Raw genomic sequence first — 21,771 nt, forward strand, 5'->3', positions numbered from 1 at the left:
GCAAAATTAATCCCTTGGACTGAAGGAGAACGGACTGATAAGCACATCTAAGGGAGATAGCTGAGAAAGACCATGACGAGGATACTGTGGAAAAGAAAAAAAGGTCCCAGAAAATGCAAGGCGAACAGATATCACACCTGAATAATGCACAATGAAAGATGTCAGTCTTTAGACAGGCTCTGCTGGAACGTTTGAAAGTCAGAGAAATTCACAAGCCAAAACACGGCAGCGAAGGTCAAACCTGGGCTCACTGGGAAGGGTGAGTTATGAGACTGCTCCAAGCGGGCTCTGAAGCCCTGTGTCCATGAAGCTTGCCGGGGCAGCAGACACACAATTATGACCAATCCTCTGACGTCACAGTGGCCCCGACAGACCACCTGGCCTCATCTACACAGTGCCAGAGCTGGGCTCAAGCAGCATATTCAAGCCCCATTGCACTCAACTGCAGGTTGCCAATGGAACATGAAAGGGGCCGGCCGGTGGTGCAGCGGTGAGGTCCGCAGCTTCTGGGTCGGTGGCCCGGGGTGGGCCGGGTGGAATCCTGGGGGTGAGCCTCCTCAACACTGCTTCAGTCATTCTGGGGCAGGCGTCCGAGGGGGTGTAGAGGCAGATGGGAAGGGACGTTAGATAGGGCCAGACTTCCACAGCAAATACAGGAGCGTTGCCAGCAGATGTGAGCACAGCGATGCACTTCTGCCAAAACAGAACCAATTACAAGTTGCAAAGAATAGAAAAACGGAAGCTAAACACAAACGAACAAAAAACACAGCTTGCCAGTACGAAGAAGAAGATGTCTATGAAGAGCCTTAGCAAAACAGGTGAAAGCTATGTCAACCGAAAACTAGCAAACGTTTGGGGAAAGAAATTCAAGACGACACAAGGAAAAAGAAGGATATTCCGGGACCTAGGAATGGAAGACTTAACACACTTGAAACGTCCCTAGCGGAGAAAGGAATCTCTGGATTCCATGCAATCCCAGTCAAAGTTGCAGCCATATTTGCCAGAGAGATAGAAGAGAGAATCCTAAAGTTTCCAGCCAGCAACAAGAGACCCTGAATAGGCCAAGGAATCCTGAGGAAAACGAACAAAGCAGGACGTATCACACTTTCTGATTTCAACATAGAGGACGAAGCGCTGGGTACCGAAACGGCACAGTCCGGGCCCAAAAACAGGCACACAGACCCATGCAACAGAATCGAGAGCCCAGAGCCCAACTCAAACATACATGGACAGCCCATTTGCGACCAGGGAGCCAAGAGGAGACAGTGGACAAAGGAGAGTCTCTCCGATAAACGGTGCTGGGAAGCCTGCACAGCCACATGGAACACAACGAGAGTAGACCATGATGTTCCACCTGGCACACGCACCACCTGGAATCGATTAAAGCCCTGAATGGCACACTTGAAACCGTGAAACTTGTAGGAGAAGACCTAGGCAGAGTGCTCTTTGCCATCTGTCTGAGCCGCCTATTGGGAAGAAGCCTGTCTGACTGGGCAAGGGCAGCAAAGGAGACAACAAACAAACGGGACCACCTCACATGCAGACGCTTCTGCCCAGTCAAGGAAACCATCGACTCAATGCAAAGACAGCACAACAACTGGGAGTGGATGTTTGCAAAGCACACATCGGACAAGGGGTGAAAAGCCCAAAGATACAATCAACTCACACGTCTCCACAAGAAAAAGAACAAGCCAATGAAAACCTGGGCCAAAGATGGACACAGAGATTTCTCCCAAGAAGATCTAAAGAGGGCCAACAGGTGCATGAAAACTTGTTCACCCTCATTAAGCCTGAGGCCAAGGCAAATCCAAACCGCAAGGACATAGCAGCTCACTGTGGTCAGAATGGCTATAAGGAGGCAGACAGGAAACAACAAGCGTCAGAGAGGAGGTGGAGAGAAGGGAAGCCTCCTGCACTGCTGCTGGCAGTGGAAACCGGTGCAGCCACTAGGCCAAGCGGTGTGGAACTGCCTCCGAAATTTAAGAATCCATGTCCCATATGATCCAGCTGTTCCTCAGGGGCCCGTTTAGCCAAAGAACTCGGAAACACTACCGCCTAAAGACATGTGCACCGCTGAGTTCAGCACAGCCTTACTCCCGCTCTCCAAGACTTGGAAGCCGCCCTGGTGCCCAGCAAGGGACGAATGGAGAAGGAACATGGGCTATAGCCACACAATGGCAGACCACTCAGCGGGAACAAAGGATGCAATCCAGCCATTTGTGACCACCAGAATGGCTGGGAGGGTTTTAGGGGAAGTGAAACAAGCCCCAGGGACAAAGTCAAATACCGTAGGATCTCACTTACAAGGAGAAGAAAAAGCAAGCACTGACCAACAGGCGGCACTGGACATTTGATCGGGGGTGCCCAGAGGCAAAGCGGGGCGGTGGGGGAGGGTGGAAGAGATGATGAGGCACAAGTGTGTGGTGAGGGCCTGTGATTCGGCTTACGCTGGTGAAGAGGATGGAACCTACACGGAAGTCTAAATCGATGAGGATGTAAATCTGAAAGACATAGGATGTTCGAATGCAGGGTTATGGCAATAAATCCACCTAAAAGCAAAAATCCAAAAAGGGGTCCAGAATGACGGCATACAGCTTTGGGGGCTGAAAGAGATTAGAGAAGGTGAACTTCCAAGGATGGAAAATCACCTCAAAAGCCTGACTGATGCTACAGAAAGGTAGACCATTCCAAATACATGAAGAGGAATCCTACCAAGAGAACCTGATCCGTGCTAAGCCCAGGAACCAACGGAAAACGTTACCGTCCATGATGTTCCTACTAATCACCTTCACGAATAATCCAAACAGGCCCACATCTTCCCAAGTTCAGGCCACAGGTTGGTCCAAAAGTGCAAGTCAGGGCCGGCCCTGTGGTGGAGCGGGCAAGTGCCCACGTTCCGCTTGGGTGGCCCGGGCCTCACTCTTTCACAGCACGGGTGCAGATCACATTAGCACTGTTAGGGAATAGAGATTTCATGGTACGGTGCGGACGGAGGTCCTAAAGAAGTAGCAATTGTGAGGGTCCCTTATCAATACGCACCAGAAAAAGCACCGTGAGAATATTCCAATCTAGGAAGGCATCTGGTACACTTCCCCAAAGGAAGAAGGAAGGAAAACATGGGACCTGCCAAGGCGGAATTGGCAGAGTGCTAGGAGATGACACGATCATTGCGCATCAGAGGATTGCCCGGGCAACTTCAACTTGGGAGGGAGTCCAGGACTTTCTCTGGGGAAGGTCCACCCACTTGGCCATCTACCCACGACATAAGAGATAACACCCAGGGTAATCTTACAGGAAAGAGACCAGTGTCTAGAGAGAATGGAGCAGGCCTTTCCAAGTTCGAGGAGAAAGTTAGAAACCGACAAGAAATCCAGAAAAAGGAAAACTATCCTACCTGGAAAGGGGGAGGAGTCAGACTGGTCTGAGATGGCTCTGAAACTCTGTGTGCTTGGAGGTTGTCAGGACAACTTAGCCTTCTGAGGTTCTTTATGACATCACGGTGAACATGTCCCCCAAGATGGCCGCATGGTTACAGTCTGAGGATTGGCCTAGGCTGGGCTATTAAAGGGAGACATACCCAGAAACAGCTTTGACAAACAGAAAGCGGGCACAGAAACTGGAAGAGATCAAACAGACTCTGATGCCAGGGATAAGAAAGGAATCCTTGGCAAGAAGCCAGAATAGAGGGACAAGCACTGAGAGGAGAACATTGTCATCTATTAAAGGCTATGGGGAGGCCATGCTGATTCAAGCTTGAAACTTGACTGGAAACACGAGGCCGCACTTGGGCCTTATCAGCCCTACAGTGTCCTTCTGCCTTAAGCATAATCCAAAGTCAAGAAGGATCTCTTGAGGACATTGAAGAGAAGAGTCGATGCCTCCTTTCCTAGGCCCCTAGCGTTCTTGGAAGATCAGTCTCACTTTCCATAGCTCTGGCGTCACGGGGGCCCACTGGCCACATGCTAATGCGTCCCAAGAGATGTCTTGGAAGCCTCGAAGGAATGGAGCCCTCTCATGCTTGGGGTAGGTCTCTTTGTTGGGAAGGGCTCTACAAGTGTGCTGAAAATCACCCTTTTCCAGAGGGCTTGGTTCCTTTGTGAAGGCTGCCCTCCCAGGCTAGAGTGCTCACTTTGGCTCCAATGAAATTCTCTCCCCCGACCTCTTGCCGTAGAAGGATTATTGATTATGTGCTTTGACGCCATATGGAAGGAAGCTGGCTGAAAATTAGAACATTACAATTCTGTTTCCAGAAAAATAAACATGCCAGGGCTGAGGATGTAGGTCAAACAAATGGCACAGCCTATAGAAATACAGTCAGCCCGCATCTAGGCGGAATCTAGGGCAACGTCCAAGGGTCAGGGGTCAAGTTCGAAACTTCCCAAATCCACAAAAGAGAAAGAAAAATATCTTTCCTGGAGCGGGGAATTCATCAGATTTGTCTAATTTGTCTCGGAAAAACATGATGTCCATGAAGAGGGTTGCCAGGACCACCTCGAATTTGGAGTTTCTGATCTCAGGATGTCAAACCAACCCAGATGACCACGGGTTCTCAGTGCTTCGTTTGACCTAGGCTAGGATAGCAAATAGTCCTACAAGTGACCGCTGCAAATTCAAAGACAGCAACCAAGAATCACGAAAGCACTCACACCTCGGCCTAGAGAACATACGGTCATTCAAGAAATGCAAAATTAATCCCTTGGACTGAAGGAGAACGGACTGATAAGCACATCTAAGGGAGATAGCTGAGAAAGACCATGACGAGGATACTGTGGAAAAGAAAAAAAGGTCCCAGAAAATGCAAGGCGAACAGATATCACACCTGAATAATGCACAATGAAAGATGTCAGTCTTTAGACAGGCTCTGCTGGAACGTTTGAAAGTCAGAGAAATTCACAAGCCAAAACACGGCAGCGAAGGTCAAACCTGGGCTCACTGGGAAGGGTGAGTTATGAGACTGCTCCAAGCGGGCTCTGAAGCCCTGTGTCCATGAAGCTTGCCGGGGCAGCAGACACACAATTATGACCAATCCTCTGACGTCACAGTGGCCCCGACAGACCACCTGGCCTCATCTACACAGTGCCAGAGCTGGGCTCAAGCAGCATATTCAAGCCCCATTGCACTCAACTGCAGGTTGCCAATGGAACATGAAAGGGGCCGGCCGGTGGTGCAGCGGTGAGGTCCGCAGCTTCTGGGTCGGTGGCCCGGGGTGGGCCGGGTGGAATCCTGGGGGTGAGCCTCCTCAACACTGCTTCAGTCATTCTGGGGCAGGCGTCCGAGGGGGTGTAGAGGCAGATGGGAAGGGACGTTAGATAGGGCCAGACTTCCACAGCAAATACAGGAGCGTTGCCAGCAGATGTGAGCACAGCGATGCACTTCTGCCAAAACAGAACCAATTACAAGTTGCAAAGAATAGAAAAACGGAAGCTAAACACAAACGAACAAAAAACACAGCTTGCCAGTACGAAGAAGAAGATGTCTATGAAGAGCCTTAGCAAAACAGGTGAAAGCTATGTCAACCGAAAACTAGCAAACGTTTGGGGAAAGAAATTCAAGACGACACAAGGAAAAAGAAGGATATTCCGGGACCTAGGAATGGAAGACTTAACACACTTGAAACGTCCCTAGCGGAGAAAGGAATCTCTGGATTCCATGCAATCCCAGTCAAAGTTGCAGCCATATTTGCCAGAGAGATAGAAGAGAGAATCCTAAAGTTTCCAGCCAGCAACAAGAGACCCTGAATAGGCCAAGGAATCCTGAGGAAAACGAACAAAGCAGGACGTATCACACTTTCTGATTTCAACATAGAGGACGAAGCGCTGGGTACCGAAACGGCACAGTCCGGGCCCAAAAACAGGCACACAGACCCATGCTACAGAATCGAGAGCCCAGAGCCCAACTCAAACATACATGGACAGCCCATTTGCGACCAGGGAGCCAAGAGGAGACAGTGGACAAAGGAGAGTCTCTCCGATAAACGGTGCTGGGAAGCCTGCACAGCCACATGGAACACAACGAGAGTAGACCATGATGTTCCACCTGGCACACGCACCACCTGGAATCGATTAAAGCCCTGAATGGCACACTTGAAACCGTGAAACTTGTAGGAGAAGACCTAGGCAGAGTGCTCTTTGCCATCTGTCTGAGCCGCCTATTGGGAAGAAGCCTGTCTGACTGGGCAAGGGCAGCAAAGGAGACAACAAACAAACGGGACCACCTCACATGCAGACGCTTCTGCCCAGTCAAGGAAACCATCGACTCAATGCAAAGACAGCACAACAACTGGGAGTGGATGTTTGCAAAGCACACATCGGACAAGGGGTGAAAAGCCCAAAGATACAATCAACTCACACGTCTCCACAAGAAAAAGAACAAGCCAATGAAAACCTGGGCCAAAGATGGACACAGAGATTTCTCCCAAGAAGATCTAAAGAGGGCCAACAGGTGCATGAAAACTTGTTCACCCTCATTAAGCCTGAGGCCAAGGCAAATCCAAACCGCAAGGACATAGCAGCTCACTGTGGTCAGAATGGCTATAAGGAGGCAGACAGGAAACAACAAGCGTCAGAGAGGAGGTGGAGAGAAGGGAAGCCTCCTGCACTGCTGCTGGCAGTGGAAACCGGTGCAGCCACTAGGCCAAGCGGTGTGGAACTGCCTCCGAAATTTAAGAATCCATGTCCCATATGATCCAGCTGTTCCTCTGGGGCGCGTTTAGCCAAAGAACTCGGAAACACTACCGCCTAAAGACATGTGCACCGCTGAGTTCAGCACAGCCTTACTCCCGCTCTCCAAGACTTGGAAGCCGCCCTGGTGCCCAGCAAGGGACGAATGGAGAAGGAACATGGGCTATAGCCACACAATGGCATACCACGCAGCGGGAACAAAGGATGCAATCCAGCCATTTGTGACCACCAGAATGGCTGGGAGGGTTTTAGGGGAAGTGAAACAAGCCCCAGGGACAAAGTCAAATACCGTAGGATCTCACTTACAAGGAGAAGAAAAAGCAAGCACTGACCAACAGGCGGCACTGGACATTTGATCGGGGGTGCCCAGAGGCAAAGCGGGGCGGTGGGGGAGGGTGGAAGAGATGATGAGGCACAAGTGTGTGGTGAGGGCCTGTGATTCGGCTTACGCTGGTGAAGAGGATGGAACCTACACGGAAGTCTAAATCGATGAGGATGTAAATCTGAAAGACATAGGATGTTCGAATGCAGGGTTATGGCAATAAATCCACCTAAAAGCAAAAATCCAAAAAGGGGTCCAGAATGACGGCATACAGCTTTGGGGGCTGAAAGAGATTAGAGAAGGTGAACTTCCAAGGATGGAAAATCACCTCAAAAGGCTTACTGATGCTACAGAAAGGTAGACCATTCCAAATACATGAAGAGGAATCCTACCAAGAGAACCTGATCCGTGCTAAGCCCAGGAACCAACGGAAAACGTTACCGTCCATGATGTTCCTACTAATCACCTTCACGAATAATCCAAACAGGCCCACATCTTCCCAAGTTCAGGCCACAGGTTGGTCCAAAAGTGCAAGTCAGGGCCGGCCCTGTGGTGGAGCGGGCAAGTGCCCACGTTCCGCTTGGGTGGCCCGGGCCTCACTCTTTCACAGCACGGGTGCAGATCACATTAGCACTGTTAGGGAATAGAGATTTCATGGTACGGTGCGGACGGAGGTCCTAAAGAAGTAGCAATTGTGAGGGTCCCTTATCAATACGCACCAGAAAAAGCACCGTGAGAATATTCCAATCTAGGAAGGCATCTGGGACACTTCCCCAAAGGAAGAAGGAAGGAAAACATGGGACCTGCCAAGGCGGAATTGGCAGAGTGCTAGGAGATGACACGATCATTGCGCATCAGAGGATTGCCCGGGCAACTTCAACTAGGGAGGGAGTCCAGGACTTTCTCTGGGGAAGGTCCACCCACTTGGCCATCTACCCACGACATAAGAGATAACACCCAGGGTAATCTTACAGGAAAGAGACCACTGTCTAGAGAGAATGGAGCAGGCCTTTCCAAGTTCGAGGAGAAAGTTAGAAACCGACAAGAAATCCAGAAAAAGGAAAACTATCCTACCTGGAAAGGGGGAGGAGTCAGACTGGTCTGAGATGGCTCTGAAACTCTGTGTGCTTGGAGGTTGTCAGGACAACTTAGCCTTCTGAGGTTCTTTATGACATCACGGTGAACATGTCCCCCAAGATGGCCGCATGGGTACAGTCTGAGGATTGGCCTAGGCTGGGCTATTAAAGGGAGACATACCCAGAAACAGCTTTGACAAACAGAAAGCGGGCACAGAAACTGGAAGAGATCAAACAGACTCTGATGCCAGGGATAAGAAAGGAATCCTTGGCAAGAAGCGAGAATAGAGGGACAAGCACTGAGAGGAGAACATTGTCATCTATTCAAGTCTATGGGGAGGCCATGCTGATTCAAGCTTGAAACTTGACTGGAAACACGAGGCCGCACTTGGGCCTTATCAGACCTACAGTGTCCTTCTGCCTTAAGCATAATCCAAAGTCAAGAAGGATCTCTTGAGGACATTGAAGAGAAGAGTCGATGCCTCCTTTCCTAGGCCCCTAGCGTTCTTGGAAGATCAGTCTCACTTTCCATAGCTCTGGCGTCACGGGGGCCCACTGGCCACATGCTAATGCGTCCCAAGAGATGTCTTGGAAGCCTCGAAGGAATGGAGCCCTGTCATGCTTGGGGTAGGTCTCTTTGTTGGGAAGGGCTCTACAAGTGTGCTGAAAATCACCCTTTTCCAGAGGGCTTGGTTCCTTTGTGAAGGCTGCCCTCCCAGGCTAGAGTGCTCACTTTGGCTCCAATGAAATTCTCTCCCCCGACCTCTTGCCGTAGAAGGATTATTGATTATGTGCTTTGACGCCATATGGAAGGAAGCTGGCTGAAAATTAGAACATTGCAATTCTGTTTCCAGAAAAATAAACATGCCAGGGCTGAGGATGTAGGTCAAACAAATGGCACAGCCTATAGAAATACAGTCAGCCCGCATCTAGGCGGAATCTAGGGCAACGTCCAAGGGTCAGGGGTCAAGTTCGAAACTTCCCAAATCCACAAAAGAGAAAGAAAAATATCTTTCCTGGAGCGAGGAATTCATCAGATTTGTCTAATTTGTCTCGGAAAAACATGATGTCCATGAAGGGGGTTGCCAGGACCACCTCGAATTTGGAGTTTCTGATCTCAGGATGTCAAACCAACCCAGGTGACCACGGGTTCTCAGTGCTTCGTTTGACCTAGGCTAGGATAGCAAAGAGTCCTACAAGTGACCGCTGCAAATTCAAAGACAGCAACCAAGAATCACGAAAGCACTCACACCTCGGCCTAGAGAACATACGGTGATTCAAGAAATACAAAATTAATCCCTTGGACTGAAGGAGAACGGACTGATAAGCACATCTAAGGGAGATAGCTGAGAAAGACCATGACGAGGATACTGTGGAAAAGAAAAAAAGGTCCCAGAAAATGCAAGGCGAACAGATATCACACCTGAATAATGCACAATGAAAGATGTCAGTCTTTAGACAGGCTCTGCTGGAACGTTTGAAAGTCAGAGAAATTCACAAGCCAAAACACGGCAGCGAAGGTCAAACCTGGGCTCACTGGGAAGGGTGAGTTATGAGACTGCTCCAAGCGGGCTCTGAAGCCCTGTGTCCATGAAGCTTGCCGGGGCAGCAGACACACAATTATGACCAATCCTCTGACGTCACAGTGGCCCCGACAGACCACCTGGCCTCATCTACACAGTGCCAGAGCTGGGCTCAAGCAGCATATTCAAGCCCCATTGCACTCAACTGCAGGTTGCCAATGGAACATGAAAGGGGCCGGCCGGTGGTGCAGCGGTGAGGTCCGCAGCTTCTGGGTCGGTGGCCCGGGGTGGGCCGGGTGGAATCCTGGGGGTGAGCCTCCTCAACACTGCTTCAGTCATTCTGGGGCAGGCGTCCGAGGGGGTGTAGAGGCAGATGGGAAGGGACGTTAGATAGGGCCAGACTTCCACAGCAAATACAGGAGCGTTGCCAGCAGATGTGAGCACAGCGATGCACTTCTGCCAAAACAGAACCAATTACAAGTTGCAAAGAATAGAAAAACGGAAGCTAAACACAAACGAACAAAAAACACAGCTTGCCAGTACGAAGAAGAAGATGTCTATGAAGAGCCTTAGCAAAACAGGTGAAAGCTATGTCAACCGAAAACTAGCAAACGTTTGGGGAAAGAAATTCAAGACGACACAAGGAAAAAGAAGGATATTCCGGGACCTAGGAATGGAAGAATTAACACACTTGAAACGTCCATAGCGGAGAAAGGAATCTCTGGATTCCATGCAATCCCAGTCAAAGTTGCAGCCATATTTGCCAGAGAGATAGAAGAGAGAATCCTAAAGTTTCCAGCCAGCAACAAGAGACCCTGAATAGGCCAAGGAATCCTGAGGAAAACGAACAAAGCAGGACGTATCACACTTTCTGATTTCAACATAGAGGACGAAGCGCTGGGTACCGAAACGGCACAGTCCGGGCCCAAAAACAGGCACACAGACCCATGCTACAGAATCGAGAGCCCAGAGCCCAACTCAAACATACATGGACAGCCCATTTGCGACCAGGGAGCCAAGAGGAGACAGTGGACAAAGGAGAGTCTCTCCGATAAACGGTGCTGGGAAGCCTGCACAGCCACATGGAACACAACGAGAGTAGACCATGATGTTCCACCTGGCACACGCACCACCTGGAATCGATTAAAGCCCTGAATGGCACACTTGAAACCGTGAAACTTGTAGGAGAAGACCTAGGCAGAGTGCTCTTTGCCATCTGTCTGAGCCGCCTATTGGGAAGAAGCCTGTCTGACTGGGCAAGGGCAGCAAAGGAGACAACAAACAAACGGGACCACCTCACATGCAGACGCTTCTGCCCAGTCAAGGAAACCATCGACTCAATGCAAAGACAGCACAACAACTGGGAGTGGATGTTTGCAAAGCACACATCGGACAAGGGGTGAAAAGCCCAAAGATACAATCAACTCACACGTCTCCACAAGAAAAAGAACAAGCCAATGAAAACCTGGGCCAAAGATGGACACAGAGATTTCTCCCAAGAAGATCTAAAGAGGGCCAACAGGTGCATGAAAACTTGTTCACCCTCATTAAGCCTGAGGCCAAGGCAAATCCAAACCGCAAGGACATAGCAGCTCACTGTGGTCAGAATGGCTATAAGGAGGCAGACAGGAAACAACAAGCGTCAGAGAGGAGGTGGAGAGAAGGGAAGCCTCCTGCACTGCTGCTGGCAGTGGAAACCGGTGCAGCCACTAGGCCAAGCGGTGTGGAACTGCCTCCGAAATTTAAGAATCCATGTCCCATATGATCCAGCTGTTCCTCTGGGGCGCGTTTAGCCAAAGAACTCGGAAACACTACCGCCTAAAGACATGTGCACCGCTGAGTTCAGCACAGCCTTACTCCCGCTCTCCAAGACTTGGAAGCCGCCCTGGTGCCCAGCAAGGGACGAATGGAGAAGGAACATGGGCTATAGCCACACAATGGCATACCACTCAGCGGGAACAAAGGATGCAATCCAGCCATTTGTGACCACCAGAATGGCTGGGAGGGTTTTAGGGGAAGTGAAACAAGCCCCAGGGACAAAGTCAAATACCGTAGGATCTCACTTACAAGGAGAAGAAAAAGCAAGCACTGACCAACAGGCGGCACTGGACATTTGATCGGGGGTGCCCAGAGGCAAAGCGGGGCGGTGGGGGAGGGTGGAAGAGATGATGAGGCACAAGTGTGTGGTGAGGGCCTGTGATTCGGCTTACGCTGGTGAAGAGGATGGAACCTACACGGAAGTCTAAATCGATGAGGATGTAAATCTGAAAGACATAGGATGTTCGAATGCAGGGTTATGGCAATAAATCCACCTAAAAGCAAACATCCAAAAAGGGGTCCAGAATGACGGCATACAGCTTTGGGGGCTGAAAGAGATTAGAGAAGGTGAACTTCCAAGGATGGAAAATCACCTCAAAAGGCTTACTGATGCTACAGAAAGGTAGACCATTCCAAATACATGAAGAGGAATCCTACCAAGAGAACCTGATCCGTGCTAAGCCCAGGAACCAACGGAAAACGTTACCGTCCATGATGTTCCTACTAATCACCTTCACGAATAATCCAAACAGGCCCACATCTTCCCAAGTTCAGGCCACAGGTTGGTCCAAAAGTGCAAGTCAGGGCCGGCCCTGTGGTGGAGCGGGCAAGTGCCCACGTTCCGCTTGGGTGGCCCGGGCCTCACTCTTTCACAGCACGGGTGCAGATCACATTAGCACTGTTAGGGAATAGAGATTTCATGGTACGGTGCGGACGGAGGTCCTAAAGAAGTAGCAATTGTGAGGGTCCCTTATCAATACGCACCAGAAAAAGCACCGTGAGAATATTCCAATCTAGGAAGGCATCTGGTACACTTCCCCAAAGGAAGAAGGAAGGAAAACATGGGACCTGCCAAGGCGGAATTGGCAGAGTGCTAGGAGATGACACGATCATTGCGCATCAGAGGATTGCCCGGGCAACTTCAACTAGGGAGGGAGTCCAGGACTTTCTCTGGGGAAGGTCCACCCACTTGGCCATCTACCCACGACATAAGAGATAACACCCAGGGTAATCTTACAGGAAAGAGACCACTGTCTAGAGAGAATGGAGCAGGCCTTTCCAAGTTCGAGGAGAAAGTTAGAAACCGACAAGACATCCAGAAAAAGGAAAACTATCCTACCTGGAAAGGGGGAGGAGTCAGACTGGTCTGAGATGGCTCTGAAACTCTGTGTGCTTGGAGGTTGTCAGGACAACTTAGCCTTCTGAGGTTCTTTATGACATCACGGTGAACATGTCCCCCAAGATGGCCGCATGGGTACAGTCTGAGGATTGGCCTAGGCTGGGCTATTAAAGGGAGACATACCCAGAAACAGCTTTGACAAACAGAAAGCGGGCACAGAAACTGGAAGAGATCAAACAGACTCTGATGCCAGGGATAAGAAAGGAATCCTTGGCAAGAAGCGAGAATAGAGGGACAAGCACTGAGAGGAGAACATTGTCATCTATTCAAGTCTATGGGGAGGCCATGCTGATTCAAGCTTGAAACTTGACTGGAAACACGAGGCCGCACTTGGGCCTTATCAGACCTACAGTGTCCTTCTGCCTTAAGCATAATCCAAAGTCAAGAAGGATCTCTTGAGGACATTGAAGAGAAGAGTCGATGCCTCCTTTCCTAGGCCCCTAGCGTTCTTGGAAGATCAGTCTCACTTTCCATAGCTCTGGCGTCACGGGGGCCCACTGGCCACATGCTAATGCGTCCCAAGAGATGTCTTGGAAGCCTCGAAGGAATGGAGCCCTGTCATGCTTGGGGTAGGTCTCTTTGTTGGGAAGGGCTCTACAAGTGTGCTGAAAATCACCCTTTTCCAGAGGGCTTGGTTCCTTTGTGAAGGCTGCCCTCCCAGGCTAGAGTGCTCACTTTGGCTCCAATGAAATTCTCTCCCCCGACCTCTTGCCGTAGAAGGATTATTGATTATGTGCTTTGACGCCATATGGAAGGAAGCTGGCTGAAAATTAGAACATTACAATTCTGTTTCCAGAAAAATAAACATGCCAGGGCTGAGGATGTAGGTCAAACAAATGGCACAGCCTATAGAAATACAGTCAGCCCGCATCTAGGCGGAATCTAGGGCAACGTCCAAGGGTCAGGGGTCAAGTTCGAAACTTCCCAAATCCACAAAAGAGAAAGAAAAATATCTTTCCTGGAGCGAGGAATTCATCAGATTTGTCTAATTTGTCTCGGAAAAACATGATGTCCATGAAGGGGTTGCCAGGACCACCTCGAATTTGGAGTTTCTGATCTCAGGATGTCAAACCAACCCAGGTGACCACGGGTTCTCAGTGCTTCGTTTGACCTAGGCTAGGATAGCAAAGAGTCCTACAAGTGACCGCTGCAAATTCAAAGACAGCAACCAAGAATCACGAAAGCACTCACACCTCGGCCTAGAGAACATACGGTGATTCAAGAAATACAAAATTAATCCCTTGGACTGAAGGAGAACGGACTGATAAGCACATCTAAGGGAGATAGCTGAGAAAGACCATGACGAGGATACTGTGGAAAAGAAAAAAAGGTCCCAGAAAATGCAAGGCGAACAGATATCACACCTGAATAATCCACAATGAAAGATGTCAGTCTTTAGACAGGCTCTGCTGGAACGTTTGAAAGTCAGAGAAATTCACAAGCCAAAACACGGCAGCGAAGGTCAAACCTGGGCTCACTGGGAAGGGTGAGTTATGAGACTGCTCCAAGCGGGCTCTGAAGCCCTGTGTCCATGAAGCTTGCCGGGGCAGCAGACACACAATTATGACCAATCCTCTGACGTCACAGTGGCCCCGACAGACCACCTGGCCTCATCTACACAGTGCCAGAGCTGGGCTCAAGCAGCATATTCAAGCCCCATTGCACTCAACTGCAGGTTGCCAACGGAACATGAAAGGGGCCGGCCGGTGGTGCAGCGGTGAGGTCCGCAGCTTCTGGGTCGGTGGCCCGGGGTGGGCCGGGTGGAATCCTGGCGGTGAGCCTCCTCAACACTGCTTCAGTCATTCTGGGGCAGGCGTCCGAGGGGGTGTAGAGGCAGATGGGAAGGGACGTTAGATAGGGCCAGACTTCCACAGCAAATACAGGAGCGTTGCCAGCAGATGTGAGCACAGCGATGCACTTCTGCCAAAACAGAACCAATTACAAGTTGCAAAGAATAGAAAAACGGAAGCTAAACACAAACGAACAAAAAACACAGCTTGCCAGTACGAAGAAGAAGATGTCTATGAAGAGCCTTAGCAAAACAGGTGAAAGCTATGTCAACCGAAAACTAGCAAACGTTTGGGGAAAGAAATTCAAGACGACACAAGGAAAAAGAAGGATATTCCGGGACCTAGGAATGGAAGAATTAACACACTTGAAACGTCCATAGCGGAGAAAGGAATCTCTGGATTCCATGCAATCCCAGTCAAAGTTGCAGCCATATTTGCCAGAGAGATAGAAGAGAGAATCCTAAAGTTTCCAGCCAGCAACAAGAGACCCTGAATAGGCCAAGGAATCCTGAGGAAAACGAACAAAGCAGGACGTATCACACTTTCTGATTTCAACATAGAGGACGAAGCGCTGGGTACCGAAACGGCACAGTCCGGGCCCAAAAACAGGCACACAGACCCATGCTACAGAATCGAGAGCCCAGAGCCCAACTCAAACATACATGGACAGCCCATTTGCGACCAGGGAGCCAAGAGGAGACAGTGGACAAAGGAGAGTCTCTCCGATAAACGGTGCTGGGAAGCCTGCACAGCCACATGGAACACAACGAGAGTAGACCATGATGTTCCACCTGGCACACGCACCACCTGGAATCGATTAAAGCCCTGAATGGCACACTTGAAACCGTGAAACTTGTAGGAGAAGACCTAGGCAGAGTGCTCTTTGCCATCTGTCTGAGCCGCCTATTGGGAAGAAGCCTGTCTGACTGGGCAAGGGCAGCAAAGGAGACAAGAAACAAACGGGACCACCTCACATGCAGACGCTTCTGCCCAGTCAAGGAAACCATCGACTCAATGCAAAGACAGCACAACAACTGGGAGTGGATGTTTGCAAAGCACACATCGGACAAGGGGTGAAAAGCCCAAAGATACAATCAACTCACACGTCTCCACAAGAAAAAGAACAAGCCAATGAAAACCTGGGCCAAAGATGGACACAGAGATTTCTCCCAAGAAGATCTAAAGAGGGCCAACAGGTGCATGAAAACTTGTTCACCCTCATTAAGCCTGAGGCCAAGGCAAATCCAAACCGCAAGGACATAGCAGCTCACTGTGGTCAGAATGGCTATAAGGAGGCAGACAGGAAACAACAAGCGTCAGAGAGGAGGTGGAGAGAAGGGAAGCCTCCTGCACTGCTGCTGGCAGTGGAAACCGGTGCAGCCACTAGGCCAAGCGGTGTGGAACTGCCTCCGAAATTTAAGAATCCATGTCCCATATGATCCAGCTGTTCCTCTGGGGCGCGTTTAGCCAAAGAACTCGGAAACACTACCGCCTAAAGACATGTGCACCGCTGAGTTCAGCACAGCCTTACTCCCGCTCTCCAAGACTTGGAAGCCGCCCTGGTGCCCAGCAAGGGACGAATGGAGAAGGAACATGGGCTATAGCCACACAATGGCATACCACTCAGCGGGAACAAAGGATGCAATCCAGCCATTTGTGACCACCAGAATGGCTGGGAGGGTTTTAGGGGAAGTGAAACAAGCCCCAGGGACAAAGTCAAATACCGTAGGATCTCACTTACAAGGAGAAGAAAAAGCAAGCACTGACCAACAGGCGGCACTGGACATTTGATCGGGGGTGCCCAGAGGCAAAGCGGGGCGGTGGGGGAGGGTGGAAGAGATGATGAGGCACAAGTGTGTGGTGAGGGCCTGTGATTCGGCTTACGCTGGTGAAGAGGATGGAACCTACACGGAAGTCTAAATCGATGAGGATGTAAATCTGAAAGACATAGGATGTTCGAATGCAGGGTTATGGCAATAAATCCACCTAAAAGCAAACATCCAAAAAGGGGTCCAGAATGACGGCATACAGCTTTGGGGGCTGAAAGAGATTAGAGAAGGTGAACTTCCAAGGATGGAAAATCACCTCAAAAGGCTTACTGATGCTACAGAAAGGTAGACCATTCCAAATACATGAAGAGGAATCCTACCAAGAGAACCTGATCCGTGCTAAGCCCAGGAACCAACGGAAAACGTTACCGTCCATGATGTTCCTACTAATCACCTTCACGAATAATCCAAACAGGCCCACATCTTCCCAAGTTCAGGCCACAGGTTGGTCCAAAAGTGCAAGTCAGGGCCGGCCCTGTGGTGGAGCGGGCAAGTGCCCACGTTCCGCTTGGGTGGCCCGGGCCTCACTCTTTCACAGCACGGGTGCAGATCACATTAGCACTGTTAGGGAATAGAGATTTCATGGTACGGTGCGGACGGAGGTCCTAAAGAAGTAGCAATTGTGAGGGTCCCTTATCAATACGCACCAGAAAAAGCACCGTGAGAATATTCCAATCTAGGAAGGCATCTGGTACACTTCCCCAAAGGAAGAAGGAAGGAAAACATGGGACCTGCCAAGGCGGACTTGGCAGAGTGCTAGGAGATGACACGATCATTGCGCATCAGAGGATTGCCCGGGCAACTTCAACTTGGGAGGGAGTCCAGGACTTTCTCTGGGGAAGGTCCACCCACTTGGCCATCTACCCACGACATAAGAGATAACACCCAGGGTAATCTTACAGGAAAGAGACCAGTGTCTAGAGAGAATGGAGCAGGCCTTTCCAAGTTCGAGGAGAAAGTTAGAAACCGACAAGACATCCAGAAAAAGGAAAACTATCCTACCTGGAAAGGGGGAGGAGTCAGACTGGTCTGAGATGGCTCTGAAACTCTGTGTGCTTGGAGGTTGTCAGGACAACTTAGCCCTCTGAGGTTCTTTATGACATCACGGTGAACATGTCCCCCAAGATGGCCGCATGGGTACAGTCTGAGGATTGGCCTAGGCTGGGCTATTAAAGGGAGACATACCCAGAAACAGCTTTGACAAACAGAAAGCGGGCACAGAAACTGGAAGAGATCAAACAGACTCTGATGCCAGGGATAAGAAAGGAATCCTTGGCAAGAAGCCAGAATAGAGGGACAAGCACTGAGAGGAGAACATTGTCATCTATTCAAGTCTATGGGGAGGCCATGCTGATTCAAGCTTGAAACTTGACTGGAAACACGAGGCCGCACTTGGGCCTTATCAGACCTACAGTGTCCTTCTGCCTTAAGCATAATCCAAAGTCAAGAAGGATCTCTTGAGGACATTGAAGAGAAGAGTCGATGCCTCCTTTGCTAGGCCCCTAGCGTTCTTGGAAGATCAGTCTCACTTTCCATAGCTCTGGCGTCACGGGGGCCCACTGGCCACATGCTAATGCGTCCCAAGAGATGTCTTGGAAGCCTCGAAGGAATGGAGCCCTGTCATGCTTGGGGTAGGTCTCTTTGTTGGGAAGGGCTCTACAAGTGTGCTGAAAATCACCCTTTTCCAGAGGGCTTGGTTCCTTTGTGAAGGCTGCCCTCCCAGGCTAGAGTGCTCACTTTGGCTCCAATGAAATTCTCTCCCCCGACCTCTTGCCGTAGAAGGATTATTGATTATGTGCTTTGACGCCATATGGAAGGAAGCTGGCTGAAAATTAGAACATTACAATTCTGTTTCCAGAAAAATAAACATGCCAGGGCTGAGGATGTAGGTCAAACAAATGGCACAGCCTATAGAAATACAGTCAGCCCGCATCTAGGCGGAATCTAGGGCAACGTCCAAGGGTCAGGGGTCAAGTTCGAAACTTCCCAAATCCACAAAAGAGAAAGAAAAATATCTTTCCTGGAGCGAGGAATTCATCAGATTTGTCTAATTTGTCTCGGAAAAACATGATGTCCATGAAGGGGGTTGCCAGGACCACCTCGAATTTGGAGTTTCTGATCTCAGGATGTCAAACCAACCCAGGTGACCACGGGTTCTCAGTGCTTCGTTTGACCTAGGCTAGGATAGCAAAGAGTCCTACAAGTGACCGCTGCAAATTCAAAGACAGCAACCAAGAATCACGAAAGCACTCACACCTCGGCCTAGAGAACATACGGTGATTCAAGAAATACAAAATTAATCCCTTGGACTGAAGGAGAACGGACTGATAAGCACATCTAAGGGAGATAGCTGAGAAAGACCATGACGAGGATACTGTGGAAAAGAAAAAAAGGTCCCAGAAAATGCAAGGCGAACAGATATCACACCTGAATAATGCACAATGAAAGATGTCAGTCTTTAGACAGGCTCTGCTGGAACGTTTGAAAGTCAGAGAAATTCACAAGCCAAAACACGGCAGCGAAGGTCAAACCTGGGCTCACTGGGAAGGGTGAGTTATGAGACTGCTCCAAGCGGGCTCTGAAGCCCTGTGTCCATGAAGCTTGCCGGGGCAGCAGACACACAATTATGACCAATCCTCTGACGTCACAGTGGCCCCGACAGACCACCTGGCCTCATCTACACAGTGCCAGAGCTGGGCTCAAGCAGCATATTCAAGCCCCATTGCACTCAACTGCAGGTTGCCAATGGAACATGAAAGGGGCCGGCCGGTGGTGCAGCGGTGAGGTCCGCAGCTTCTGGGTCAGTGGCCCGGGGTGGGCCGGGTGGAATCCTGGGGGTGAGCCTCCTCAACACTGCTTCAGTCATTCTGGGGCAGGCGTCCGAGGGGGTGTAGAGGCAGATGGGAAGGGACGTTAGATAGGGCCAGACTTCCACAGCAAATACAGGAGCGTTGCCAGCAGATGTGAGCACAGCGATGCACTTCTGCCAAAACAGAACCAATTACAAGTTGCAAAGAATAGAAAAACGGAAGCTAAACACAAACGAACAAAAAACACAGCTTGCCAGTACGAAGAAGAAGATGTCTATGAAGAGCCTTAGCAAAACAGGTGAAAGCTATGTCAACCGAAAACTAGCAAACGTTTGGGGAAAGAAATTCAAGACGACACAAGGAAAAAGAAGGATATTCCGGGACCTAGGAATGGAAGAATTAACACACTTGAAACGTCCATAGCGGAGAAAGGAATCTCTGGATTCCATGCAATCCCAGTCAAAGTTGCAGCCATATTTGCCAGAGAGATAGAAGAGAGAATCCTAAAGTTTCCAGCCAGCAACAAGAGACCCTGAATAGGCCAAGGAATCCTGAGGAAAACGAACAAAGCAGGACGTATCACACTTTCTGATTTCAACATAGAGGACGAAGCGCTGGGTACCGTAACGGCACAGTCCGGGCCCAAAAACAGGCACACAGACCCATGCTACAGAATCGAGAGCCCAGAGCCCAACTCAAACATACATGGACAGCCCATTTTCGACCAGGGAGCCAAGAGGAGACAGTGGACAAAGGAGAGTCTCTCCGATAAACGGTGCTGGGAAGCCTGCACAGCCACATGGAACACAACGAGAGTAGACCATGATGTTCCACCTGGCACACACACCACCTGGAATCGATTAAAGCCCTGAATGGCACACTTGAAACCGTGAAACTTGTAGGAGAAGACCTAGGCAGAGTGCTCTTTGCCATCTGTCTGAGCCGCCTATTGGGAAGAAGCCTGTCTGACTGGGCAAGGGCAGCAAAGGAGACAAGAAACAAACGGGACCACCTCACATGCAGACGCTTCTGCCCAGTCAAGGAAACCATCGACTCAATGCAAAGACAGCACAACAACTGGGAGTGGATGTTTGCAAAGCACACATCGGACAAGGGGTGAAAAGCCCAAAGATACAATCAACTCACACGTCTCCACAAGAAAAAGAACAAGCCAATGAAAACCTGGGCCAAAGATGGACACAGAGATTTCTCCCAAGAAGATCTAAAGAGGGCCAACAGGTGCATGAAAACTTGTTCACCCTCATTAAGCCTGAGGCCAAGGCAAATCCAAACCGCAAGGACATAGCAGCTCACTGTGGTCAGAATGGCTATAAGGAGGCAGACAGGAAACAACAAGCGTCAGAGAGGAGGTGGAGAGAAGGGAAGCCTCCTGCACTGCTGCTGGCAGTGGAAACCGGTGCAGCCACTAGGCCAAGCGGTGTGGAACTGCCTCCGAAATTTAAGAATCCATGTCCCATATGATCCAGCTGTTCCTCTGGGGCGCGTTTAGCCAAAGAACTCGGAAACACTACCGCCTAAAGACATGTGCACCGCTGAGTTCAGCACAGCCTTACTCCCGCTCTCCAAGACTTGGAAGCCGCCCTGGTGCCCAGCAAGGGACGAATGGAGAAGGAACATGGGCTATAGCCACACAATGGCATACCACTCAGCGGGAACAAAGGATGCAATCCAGCCATTTGTGACCACCAGAATGGCTGGGAGGGTTTTAGGGGAAGTGAAACAAGCCCCAGGGACAAAGTCAAATACCGTAGGATCTCACTTACAAGGAGAAGAAAAAGCAAGCACTGACCAACAGGCGGCACTGGACATTTGATCGGGGGTGCCCAGAGGCAAAGCGGGGCGGTGGGGGAGGGTGGAAGAGATGATGAGGCACAAGTGTGTGGTGAGGGCCTGTGATTCGGCTTACGCTGGTGAAGAGGATGGAACCTACACGGAAGTCTAAATCGATGAGGATGTAAATCTGAAAGACATAGGATGTTCGAATGCAGGGTTATGGCAATAAATCCACCTAAAAGCAAACATCCAAAAAGGGGTCCAGAATGACGGCATACAGCTTTGGGGGCTGAAAGAGATTAGAGAAGGTGAACTTCCAAGGATGGAAAATCACCTCAAAAGGCTTACTGATGCTACAGAAAGGTAGACCATTCCAAATACATGAAGAGGAATCCTACCAAGAGAACCTGATCCGTGCTAAGCCCAGGAACCAACGGAAAACGTTACCGTCCATGATGTTCCTACTAATCACCTTCACGAATAATCCAAACAGGCCCACATCTTCCCAAGTTCAGGCCACAGGTTGGTCCAAAAGTGCAAGTCAGGGCCGGCCCTGTGGTGGAGCGGGCAAGTGCCCACGTTCCGCTTGGGTGGCCCGGGCCTCACTCTTTCACAGCACGGGTGCAGATCACATTAGCACTGTTAGGGAATAGAGATTTCATGGTACGGTGCGGACGGAGGTCCTAAAGAAGTAGCAATTGTGAGGGTCCCTTATCAATACGCACCAGAA

Source organism: Equus asinus, chromosome X, assembly GCF_041296235.1.
Source record: "Equus asinus isolate D_3611 breed Donkey chromosome X, EquAss-T2T_v2, whole genome shotgun sequence".
Taxonomy (NCBI): domain Eukaryota; kingdom Metazoa; phylum Chordata; class Mammalia; order Perissodactyla; family Equidae; genus Equus; species Equus asinus.